We start from the raw sequence: 13,073 nt of genomic DNA on the forward strand, positions 1-13,073 counted from the left end.
AATATCTGAATAGAAAAAAATTCCAAATTTAACTCTTGACCACATTAGTTTAAGTTGAAGTTGCCGAGAATCAAGATTTTTCGCATTTTAATTTACCGACGTCTCTTTGTTAGAGCAAATCATCTTCTTTATTAGTTTCTTCTCCGGTATATATCTATAGTACAATTGAAATAACTGCAGATAGTTTCGGGACACTCTGTACATGCATATGCTTTCGCGGAAGTCCATTTCCAGTTTCGTGGATGGAGGTGTCCGGGGCTGCTGGACCTGTTTTGGTCCCTTCGGCGTCCCGTATATTTAATTGGTTGTCACCCTTTGCCCACTGGGGATCGCGCATGAGATTTCGGTTATGTCTACTCAAAGTGCTTCTCCCCTTTCGAGAGGCAGGCAGGCAGGTTGCAGGAAGCGGCGTTACAGTGGAGCATGCGTGTAGCCCGTGGTAACCTCGAGATATATCAGATCGCCATTATTCTGACGACATTCAGTTTTTCGAGTCTGAGATACGGATCTCCTCGAGCATAGCTCGCACGAAGCGCTTTGCTTAATCACGTTTCCTCAGTTGCCTGAGGATTTTTTTTCTGTTTCTCCCGCGCGCTTGGCACTCCTCGTTCTTTGTGCCGTTCGTGAACCATGTAGTTAGCAGCTCATTGTTCTATTCGCGGGTCTCGCTAAAAAGTTACGGTCGCTCGACGACAGTCGCGACGGCCGGCGCGGCGTATACGTCGAGTTGAAAAAAGTTATCGTCGCCATAAAATGCAAGGTAACTCGATTTCGTGGTTCGCTCGCGATGCAGCCTGATGCACATGGCCGCGATGTGAACAACTGCAGAGCTGCCATAATTACGTGAATTCAATTCCGGGTGGGTGTCGCTCGAATCTCGCTTTATTGGCTTGTACGCCCTTTAATCAATGCCGGCCGACCCTCGCAATAGATTCTACAGGTACAGCGATGCGCGAGACGTCGAAGACAACGATAGTAACTTCCGATTGCAAGGGCTGTCGGCGTTCGTGGCGTCTGACTGTCGATTGAAATTGCGGGGCTGCAGTGAGGTTCGTAATCACCATAAGCGCAACCGCCTGCGTCTGCGGGAATTAGCAAGTCTATTAGAACACGCGCCGAGACGTACTATCAAGTGGCGATGGCTTCAACGTTTACGAAAATGCCAAATGTGATCGCGATATTGCGAAAACTTGCTTGTGAAATGAGCGTTTGCTCAAATCCTCGTATTAATTAATCAAGTTAATTTTTTCACTGATCAGTTGCTGACAAGAAACTGTGGTACAAATTGTCAATAGTGATCATAGAAATTTAATGGGAACTCGTTCCCCCCATCGACTAAGAGAATCGATCTATCAAAGAAATCGTAGTTTTGAGCAAAGCTAAAAGAAAGCGAATTATCAAACTCGCGAATAGAACGTCTTCCTTGATAATCCGAGAAGATCGATGACGACGGTGGCTACGTCGTAAAAAGGAATTTATCGACGTACGTCGTGACCAATAAAAACGGTTGTAAGTAATGCCTCGAGGACGCGGTTAGCACCCCGCTGCCCGAGCTCTTTAATTAAGGGAACACTCGTGGCACAGTGTCGCCTTGAATTTTGCAATGCAGCCTTTCTAATTAGGAAAGTGTGTGTGATACTTTCCTAATTAAAAAAGTTTTACCGTCCCAAAACAGGTCGTCGCTTTCTACCGCCGTTAGACTTCTTCACGCGTTTGCATCGGTGTGTAAATGTAAACCGGGGGATAAGCACTTGAGAATTAACGACATCGACGAGGCAGAAGCAGAGGCGGAATCCTCGATTATATCCACCGTGAGAGATTTAGGGAAAGATTCCGGGGGAGACGCTATTAGCGCTATTTAGCGCTAAAGGCTGTTCGCGGAGCTATAAGATAATGCTACCGAATGCAGTCATAATGTCAATGATGGTAGTGCAATATGTCATAACTGCAAACGCTATGCCTCGTGAGGTAGTGTGATGGTAGCGTTAACGTTTGCAAGTTCGTGAACAGCGCGAACAACGTAAACTGCACATCACTTTACTGTACGTGACATACACATTACAGTTGCATAGTACTCGTGTTTTTTATTATTAAAAAATTTCGCGTACGTAATGGATTAAAATAAAGTTTTTGTAAAAATAAAATTTTTTGGGATACAAATATTGGATGCAGCATATAAATTGATGATGCAATGAATTTATCATCAAACTTGAAGGAGCCGTGAAATTAAATAACGCGGTAAAAAAAAAACAGTAATAGTAACGCTACGCTAATGCAGTTCATGGAGCTTGTTATCGCTATTATGCTACTGGCTCCACGAGTGTGACAGCTTTTATAGTGTTAATAGCGTCTCCTTAAACGTACTCTCAGCAAATAGGTTATCGCGTGATCACAGAGATCTACTCTGTCATTCGTTCGAGTTTTTATTGCTACTCAATTGTTTCTCTCCATGAACCACACCGATGGCAATAACGGCGAGCGAGGTTGAACGCAAATTCTCTTCTTCGGATACTCTACAACAGATTAGAGCAGTTCCAATGGTATTTATGGTAACATGGTCGAAGCGATCGGAAAGGAGTCCGGCGCGGCGCAAAGGGAAAAAGAGAGAAACGACCCGAAGTGGCATTTCGAAAGTTTCTCATTCTTGAAGCCAAAGTTTGCCTTTGAGGGTGCGATGAAGCAGCGGGAGCAGGCGAGCGCGCCAAGGGACTCTCCTCACCTGTCAAGTGCAACCTGTTATCGAGTTACTTAAAGCGGGCCCCCGCGCCCGGTAAACGTACCGTGATAAGCTCCGTGCAGTTACGTCAAAGTGAGGTATGGCGCTTGGGAAACGCGAAGTTTCGCGCACCTATACTTCGTCGGCGTTCTCAGGTGCGCGCCGATACACGAGCACGCGAGGGCCGAGGAGAAAGAAATAACCTTCGGTTTACTTCAGACGTTGATTTCCTCATTCATCCGACCTCTCCTATTACAGCTCGACAGGTACTGCTCTTTCAATCTGTCGAAAGAATACCAGCGATGTGTCAGACGCAGCACGCAGGCACGCAGTGCTACGTTTACTAGATAACATTAAGAAAAAACATAGTCCCTCATTAATCGTGAGTATTACACGAGTCCGAACTCGTGTGATATGCGATTCGTCAGATGAGTTAATTCCGCTAAATGGTTTTGCAAATAAACCTACGTTCCCTTCTGACATTCCGTGGCGTCTCGTGTACTAATGATAGGATATCATATAATCGCGATAATTACGCAATGTCGTTTTTCCGGAGTTTACATTTCGATGGGAATGACAGCCGCCTATCGGGGCGAACAGACAGATAGGCAGGGTTACCCAAACTGTCAGGTAAATGAAGCAGGGATACGCGAGAATGGCAGCGAGCCGCCGGCGGAGAATAGTTTGCAAAGTTAGGAGGCAGTTAGATAGCTATGGCGTGACGACATTAATAACACCTTATTAGCCCTAGGCGCAGCCGCATTCCGGCTAAAGATAAATGAGATCGCGGTCGAGTCGCCGCCAGGTACAGCTCGCAGTGCTATCGAGAGCAAAACCGTGAATTCCACCGCGACGCCCGCGAGAATCAGATTTCCGTGCCTTTCGAGAGTCCAGATTCTCGATGATTTTGCGACGCGGAGAGAGGTATTATTATTGTTCTATGTAAATATAAAAATCAGTTTAAATTCACCAATAAATACCCATTACGCTGGAATAATTCGCGTAATCTAATAAAAAATTAATTATTATTTTTGTTGCCTGTAACGATTGTACGATTTATGCATTCGCATTTTTAATTTATATATCGCACGAGATATTTTATTTGGATGCTTTTATTATTTGATTGTTTACGCATTTTATGTTGTTATTGTCACGCACGGACTCGCTATATTATTCGAGTCGCTTCGATTAAATTCAATGAATGAGAGCGTCAGGTATGTTTTATGAATAGAATATATATGTACATACATATGTATATATGCGTGTGTGTATAGCTTATCAAAGCTTCCACCTAATTAATAACAACAAATTAAGCAAATAAATGGTGTAATTAACGTTACGGAATGGCTGAACTAGTATACTACGCGTTATACCTGTACCTTAATTAGTTAGGTTGGTTTGCGCTGATCATACATCTACATATCTCCCCATCAGTGTAACTGTTTACGTTTCGTGTCTATAGACACCGATTGTTTGCAGAATGCAGAAACTGTGTTAAGCGATAGTTTCTATAACTCGCCGATTCAGGAATGAAACTGCGCAGCGCTTGTCAAAGAAACAATTAACTTTTATAATTAAGCGGCATAGCTTTGTAATTAAAAACAGAACTTTCGTAATTAAATATGCGGAAATCGCATTGAACTGCTTTACTGCAAAAGCTCGATTCGCGTAACTAAATCAGATTACGCGCACTGTTTTATCTCGTTTTAACATTCTCGATTTTCCCAAGCTTTTCTAACGCCTTCCAAGAGAGCAAGCTTAAGCTTGGGCCACCTGGAAAAGTGTCGTTTCGTCGGGTAACGGACAGATTCGTGATTGATTTCACTCTATATCAGAGTTCAAGTTCAATAGAGTATTTCGCAGTTGCGGACATGGACGTGTTAGTCGCGGCCGATACATCCGGCTGGAAAAGGGTATACGCGCGCGAGATCGACGCGCCGAATGGCGTGACGCCGCGCTGTTGCATCGGACGAACGGACAGAATCAAATAACGGAACGCGGTTTGTTTGCAAGCCATCCCTGAACGGCCGACAGAACATACAACAAACTATTCCCCCGATACAGATGCGAACGATTCTCCATTTCGCGCTCGCTCACCGCTTCTCTATCATCAGCACCTGTCTTTCTCTCTCTTTCTTTCTCTCTCTCACCCTCTCTCTCTCTCTCGCTCCCTCCCTTTCCCTTCTCTCTCACCCTCTCATTCTCCGCCCTCGCAATCTGGAGCTAACAGGACACGGCAATCAGCACGAGCCGCGACAGATACGCACCCCGCATACAGATATCCGCGGTTTTATTTAGGGCCTCTGGTTAGAAGGCGCACGCAAACGACCGCGCGGAAACATCGGGCGGTCCTGCCACCGGTTACTGGCACGCCTACGACTACCGGAGAAACTCATTTTAAGGTCGCCGGGTGTGTCGCGGGACTCTAATCCGACTCTTGAGTGATTTTGCAAACTGAGGAAGGGGGGCTAATTAAGGTTTTAGCTACGTGCAGGCCGGGTCGTTCGGACAGACTATTGCGTGGTCGAGGGGACTTTCGTTTCGACTGTGGACTCTCGAAAATTAGTCGGTTAAATGAAAGGCGAAATTTGTAGTCCTTGATCCCCTTTATACAAATTCGAGATTACGCACACCAATGCCATATTTAGACTGAATGCTTATTACAATTTTGTAAAATGTTATTATAAATTAAACGATAACATTTACAAAGGAACCCAATTTAAACACATTGCTAGATATAGACGCGATCTACATTCGGACACGGATCAAAAGGAAATGTGTAATCGGTCATTACGATCATCAAACGAAAGAGTAACGTTTCCCTTTACCATCGAGGAATATGAGAACTTTCGCCGAGGAGTGAATAATTATAAAGCGGCAATTTTAATGAGTTGACTTTTTGCTTAATTATGTTTCACATGATGCAAACGAAGTAGATACAAAGTGCGGATAATGAGATCGTAGCGCTTGGTATTTCCGGTGGTTTCAACATGCGCGCGGTTGTCGCAGCTGGTATTCTTCGCTTAAAAAAGGCCACGCTGCCATCGAACCACAGAATGACGTGGGATGATGAAACGACGTAAAGAGCATACGTATATCCTGTGACTGAAAAGATGTATGTGTTACATCTCATAAATATTATAAAATATAATTAAAAAATTAAAAATTTCGTTTTATTATTAAGTTTGCGTATCTGTGTAAAATTTAGACATAATTGGTTCAATAGTCTTTTAGTAAACAAAAACTAATAATTTATCCAAATTTTTCATTGCTTCCTTCTTTACAGCTAGAATTACAATTAATATTTTTTGTCATTAAATGAAAAAAAAAAAGAATACATATAAGTCTGCAGTTTTTCAATAACTTGGTATTGCGGAGCCAAACATCCTTAAAAATAGTGTGTGCACATCGAGATTCGGTGGCATCTACGTCGGTCACCGGTCACGTTTGCCTCGACAGTCGCGAGCTCGCATCGTCTGATTGCGAGCAACTTAATGAAGACTGGCGCAGCGCGTTTCAATTGCACGTATGACGTTCGTTTCGTCGTCACGGTCGCCGCGACGACAAACGCGGTTGTGCGGAAGGAATACGAGGGTGTCGAGTGCCGTTACTGCACGGCTGTTGCCGCGGATGCGAAAAATATTAAATTCCCACGGGTACCTCATTTTGATCTCCGCATCTTTCCTAGCTGGAGCTGAAGACAGATTGCGAGAGAGATACATATACCTTTTCAGACAGCGCAAATATGTGAAGAACGCCGCAGGAAACATCTCTAACAATAAACCCTATATTTATAATCATTACGTGAATCTCGTGTCAAAAGCGTATCAGGTGAAATAAATCAAAATAAAGATTTACAGACAATTCAATTGCATTTTGATTAGAAATCAACCAAGTACACAGTTAATTAAAAAAAAATGGAGCAATTATTTTTTGACGCAAAAGGTATCGTTAAAATATTGTGTTACTATTGTAGAATATTTTGTAACCTTATTACATAATAGTGATAAGGTAGGTATTGCGTGTTATGCAAATAGATAAAAAAATAATAATTTACTCACATATGATTGTTCCGCCGTCGCTCCTGTCTTTCAATCATATATTATTATAAGTATATTGTTTCTCTTTCTCTCTCAAAATTGTTTTTTGTACTCGTATAATACAGCACTCACGAAAACAACGTTAATTACGCGATCGCGTATATTAATCATCAGAATAAGATAATTGCACGACACTTTGCACCAGCACTTTTGACGCTGCACGCGACGTATAGTGTTATTAATGTACGTTCCTACGAAATCCAATCAAAATGCAAAAATAACGCAAAAAAAAACGAAGCTTTATGGTTTGCTTGACGTTGGCGAATTTTACCAATTTGAACGAGATGTCAAATAGCGAAAGTTTTAACAAACCACGCTGAATCAATGCTGCTATTGAAAAATGTTAAAATAAGTATCTAATTACGATCGTACTTATTAAATTTAATTAAACACTGCTTTGATATCGTTAATATCAATGCGGTTATAAATAAAATCGCAATATATTATAAACGTGTAAATTCAATAAGATACATGTATTACATAAACACAGTCAATGTATCATTTTCTACTATTGTGTAAATTTATTTGATCAGCCAATATACATGATATTTCCCTCTTTTATTAATATGAAAATAAGTTACGTTTAAATCAGCGAAAAATTAAAAAAAATTTGGTTGCCAAATAATTTAATTGTTAAAGAAATTATTACCCATATATTGCAGTAAAATAATAATTTGTAATTTTCATTTCCTCCCGATTTTGCTAAATAAATAAATAAATCGTGCAAAATACTTCAATAAGTAGTCAATGCATTTACAATTATGGAAAATTAATTAGTCGCGCGTACTGATAATAATTTATTGTTAGTAGAAAATAATCGCGTTTGGCATCTTTTGGTACTTGAATGCATGAACGCGTTTCGCATAATAATACAAAGATATGGAACGGTACGCACACTATCTGTCAACTCGAGTCTCGTTGCGTGAATGACATACCAAAATAAATGTTAAGGCCACATATAGACTAGTTTCATCGAAAAATTTAATAAACGATGAAATAAATGTATTGTAAATATTGAGTTCCTTCCATTTTAAATTAATTATCAGTATCAAAATTAGAAGATGTTTCTTTTTATTTTAATCACTCGATTAGAGAGAACTATCTTAAAACGTTTTTAAAAAATAATTATTTTGTTGAAAAAATAATTATAATAAAGTTCTTACTTGTTTAAGAAATAATTATTATTACTCAAATATCGTACGATAATAATTCTCGTTTCCTGTGTTTAATTCTGATAATGAGTTTAATTCTTACTCCAAATGAAATATCTGTTTTGCGATAAGCAGCTGTCATTTTAATGCGTTTGTAAATCCTTAATTGCGCAAGTCATTTGCTCTAATAATAATTATAAAATAATTATAATGTATAATATCTTCTAGTATCTTGCCGCGACTTTGTTTCGAAATCTAATACACGACAATACACACACGGAATAGTTCGCTACACCTGCTGGCTCAAATCTAATTGAATGACAATATGATAATCTTGATAAGCACAGCACTAGAACAACATTTGTAACACCAAACATTTGTAATAACAAACACTAAGATCATGCGGCACTAAAATGTTATTGTCTTGAAATATCTAACATTTTATATTTTATAAAATCGTGCAAAATATATATATATATATATATCTTCTTTTGTTTTATAATAATTAATTTTGTTTTGTTCGAGCGTTTCGAAGAATTCGAAATTGTTATTTGAATTGTAATTGACGCAAAAATATATTTCTTTAATTATGTATGTACGTATGATAGGAATGTGAGTAGAATGCAATTTAATATCTTACAACACAATACGTTTCTTCGTCACTCTTGACTACAGCGATATCCAGCTATGTCTAAATTTCTGGCGCATCTTCGTTTTTCGCAACCGTGCTTTTCTCTAGAGAAGAAATACCTGTCAGATATTCCTCCCCGAAACATTTCCAGATTCGCCAAAATCGTGGAGGAGACCCGTGCGGATTTGAAAATGAGGTGACGAGCAATCTAAAAGTTTTCCCAGGATGTCGGGGGCCGTGCCAGCTAGTCCAGGCACGTAGGGTGGTTTTTACGTTGCTTCTTTGAGATTCAAGGCATCGTTGTTTGCCACATTATAGCATCGAATTCACGTTACGTTCGAAAAAGCGGGATATACTTTTTCAAAATTGCTCGAACTGCAACAAGTGCAGGGTGCGGGAAGACGCGAGCTCCTTTCGTGTTCCTTTTTATTCGCGTTTGGCGACCACTTTCTTCCCGCAAAATTCAATTCCGTGCAGAACCGTCGAGACCGAGGTAAATCTTGGGAAGCAAGCGACTGAAGATCCGACTGTCGCGCATTATATTCGATTCGTTCGCAAGGATTCGAAACGAGGATTCGCCGTACCGTAATAACTGGCGGAGTGAAAAATTCCAGAATGTTACGCCGCCGCGGAAGATCCGTATGCACGGCACGGAAGAGACAAGTTTCCTGGAACTTTTAATTGACTCCTTTTCGAAACTTAACAGACGTGACTTTGATCGTTCTCCTCTCATTTCTGCTAGCTGTCCCGCGATCCCCTTGGAAACTTTCAGTTTCGACAGCTATGGAGAACACTTCCTGGCGCGACGTCAGATGTTCTTATTCGGGAGATCGCCGGACGGAGGGAGTCAAGAAAGTCGCGCCGGCAGATCCTCGCTTACGACAATATTCGTATGCGACTTGCGACTTATCTTCCCGATGGTCGTATCGGGCTTGCGTTTAGCAATCGTACAATCGACGTAGCGAGCATATTATTCCCGATGCAATCTCTGATCGAAATGCCCCGAACAAAATTGCTCGATCTATTTTCCAGTATGCGTTATATCCAGAATTTCTTCGATTGCTCGATATCGAATAAAAGCTCTCGCTATTGTATCAGTTTGTTCGATAGCTTAACGATTAAAAATAATTCCGCGGGAAAATAAAAATATATATATAACTTTTTTGTTACAACATTTTAGAGAAATCTAATCTATCGCGTAAATCAATTTTGTTTAATCTCCCTTTCTCCCATTACTACAATTTAAACGTATAAATTAAAAAAAAACGTAATATAAAAAAATGTGTTTACAATCCAATGTTTCAGTCTATTTTACGCCGTCCGATTCGCAATCCGATGAAGGTAAATTTTTCTCTCAACAACAGTGGTATAAAAATATGATCTAAAGAGTTTCTATTCCTCGCTGCTTCTTAAATACTTCAAGATCAATGTGCAGATAACTGTGAGAGTTTCTCTCATTTATTTGTTTTACAAAGATTCTCGGCGTATGCTATTTCGTTAAGATTCCAATATCGTTGCGCTTAAAAATAACAACCAAAGAAAAGGTCGACGTGACATGAATAAAACCACTGTCAAGAGAGGAAATTCCATTAAAAAAACACATCAAATAAGAAAAATAAAATATATGCAAAATTGGAAAGCATAAATTTAATATAAAAAATGCTCCTCTTTATCTCTACCTATCTTATTTCACAATTGTCTGGCTGGGTCTACATGCACAGCGAAAAAATGTTCATGGACATTATTAGCACTTTTACACGCGTGTTTTATAACTTTAAATGGCATCCATCCCCGATTGTAAGAGTGTGATGCAATTTAGCGATTGCTGGTGGTAAAAAACTAAAGAAAGGCTAAGGAAACGCAAGGTGGGGTCGGAGACATCCAACAGCGGCCGCCTCCCTTCGCGGGGGCGAAGCGGAGGAAAGTCATGGCCGAGATATCTAAAAGTGCGGTGAAGATATCTTCTCCGGGCAAGGGCATTATTACGCTACGATTCGACGTAGCGGGTACGGAAACGCGCGCACGAATACGACGTAACGTAAACGGCACGAAAGCTGGCGCTGGCGAGATATACGAGCGGCTCGTGTGCACGGTTTCCACGCGCGTACCCGCGCTTGCATGCTAAGAGCATACTACGGAGACGAAGTCGGGGGCTCGTGCCACGGGCCCGTAAGGGCGTTTCGCTTTTACGCGAAAGTCGGTATAGTATCCGTACCCGCGCGCGCGCGCTTTAACCCGTATACGAACGAGAATCGCGTTAGCAAGCCGCTTACCGGCAACTCGTGTTGCATTTGCGAGGCAAGGCGAGGGTAAGGCAAGGCGGCTCAGCGTCGACGATAAATACAGGTTCGTTGAAGCGACTCCTCCTCGTGTGGTCGGGCGGTATTGAATTTTGCTCGTAGCAACATACGTTCGCGGTGGCATCGATACACACGCGCGCCAGTAAATTTGATCGGGCCAATGACGAGTTATTGGAATACGCGGGATATCGCATTCTCTCCCGCGTCCCTCCCCTATTTGCGTAATTAAATCCGCTCGTTGCGCCACGGGAAATATTGTAAGTTGCTCTTTCGCCGTTGGAATATTAATTTAACTCCGGCCTAAATTATCTGCCGCCCGTCCCCTCTCTCCGCTCCATTTTGCAACAGTCGGCAACGCGAGTGATCCCGTAAAAAGTAAATTTTCCGCGTTGATTCGCGCGATGACGACGGGACGCGTTTACGTCCTATTGCGCGCACAACGATGTAATGAGAATGGCGGAGATCCATGGAAACGATAGGGGGACTCCCGCGCGTGTGAAGATCGTAAGGATCGTTAAGACGCTGAGAAAGAAAAAAATTGCGACATGCTAACACCGTCATGGCCGCGATAATGCCCGCTTAGGAATGATTACGCCGACTACCTGGCACGAGAGACATACATACGCGAGCCGCCTGTGTGTAAGATACTCAAGTTAAATGTACATGATATTAAATTTCGCGTAGTTACATGTGTCGTAAGAACTGGAGCGTGACCTCACTATGCGGATATAAATGAAGGAAATTTAACATGAAGCTCTAAAAACACATTTGAAAAAAAAAAAAGCAACGTTCCCCGAATAATTTGTTTGTCGCTCCGCGCGCGCGCCAAACTTGCAGATGATTAAATTGAAATCTTTCCCGATTAATTCGGTAGCGATAAATGTCCGTGACGAATTAAAAAGAATAACTCTGATATAGCAGTCGCTACAGTTGTAAGCAATAAATTTTACTTTCGGTGCATTTGGATTAATATTTTCCATGACATTTGTCGCGGTGTGGCTGCGAATCGAGTGGCGGGAGCGCAACCGCCAGCTTCCGACAATATTGTCATCGGAATGAGTTTCGATCGGGAGGGGGGAGGGGAGGGAACATGCATTTTAACGACTTTTGATATTGAATCTACGTCCAAGGCAATAAATATTATTTCGCTTGTTCATTACTCGGCAATATTTTGCGTGAATAAATGATTAACGTATATATGGGAAATGCAATTCTTCTTCAATTTACATTTAACATCGATTTGCCTTGAAATCCGATTGGGATACGCGGCGCGCCGTATTGCGCGTCCATCTTCACTTGATTCCCGTTTTCATTAGGAGCCCTGTATTAATCTCGCTGATAGTAGCGCAGCCGTTGGATCGAGTTATCCCGCGCTCGGTTATAGCACGATCCGGCGAAACAATTCGCTTATCAGGAGAGACTGGCAACCAGGGGGGATTGGTAAACCGTCGTCGTCGTCGTCGGTGCCGGTCCGCGCCACGTCACGACGAATCTATTCGGTTGTTACAGCTGTCGAAACTATGAAATTCAATGCGGCGAATTTGCATGCTAATCCGCGCGGCATAAACCCGGCATCCGTGTACCTTGCATCCGGATGTGTCTAAGTTGTAATTCAATAAAGACGGCAGTGCCGCCGCCGCCGCCGCCGGTTGTAACGCTGTGACTCGGTTAACTCGCGCTGCTAACGACTTTAACAACGCACACACGATCAATCTCCGGCGCGCGCGGGCGTGTTCGTACGGGTGTGCGTGTGCGTGTGCGTGTGCGTGCACCCCCCATCCCACCCCCTGTGCGCGTGACGAAAATTTTCAGGTAGTAATGTTAGGCACTTGGAAACTATGCTGGAAATTGTTCCACTGCCACGGCACCCGCCGCCGTCGCTCGCCGCTCGGATGAGCGGATGAAATCTCCTTGTCTAATGGCCTCGAAGAACAACGAGCGTTTTCAGCGCTATAAACTACGAACGTAACGATCCGTGATGTTAGAGCGATGATTTACGCACGGACACCGTTGTCGCAAATTATACCGTTATCGCAAAATCAAAATTATCGTGGGAGAATAGATATCAATTCGATAGCATCGTGACTGATAGTTAAAACTAACAGCGTAACTTAGCAGTATAACAGAGATTAATTAAAATCTTAATACAAAATGCTAGAATTGCAATTGTCGAGT

The sequence above is a fragment of the Monomorium pharaonis genome, chromosome 1 (genome assembly GCF_013373865.1).
Source record: "Monomorium pharaonis isolate MP-MQ-018 chromosome 1, ASM1337386v2, whole genome shotgun sequence".
In the NCBI taxonomy this organism is placed as follows: Eukaryota; Metazoa; Arthropoda; class Insecta; order Hymenoptera; family Formicidae; genus Monomorium; species Monomorium pharaonis.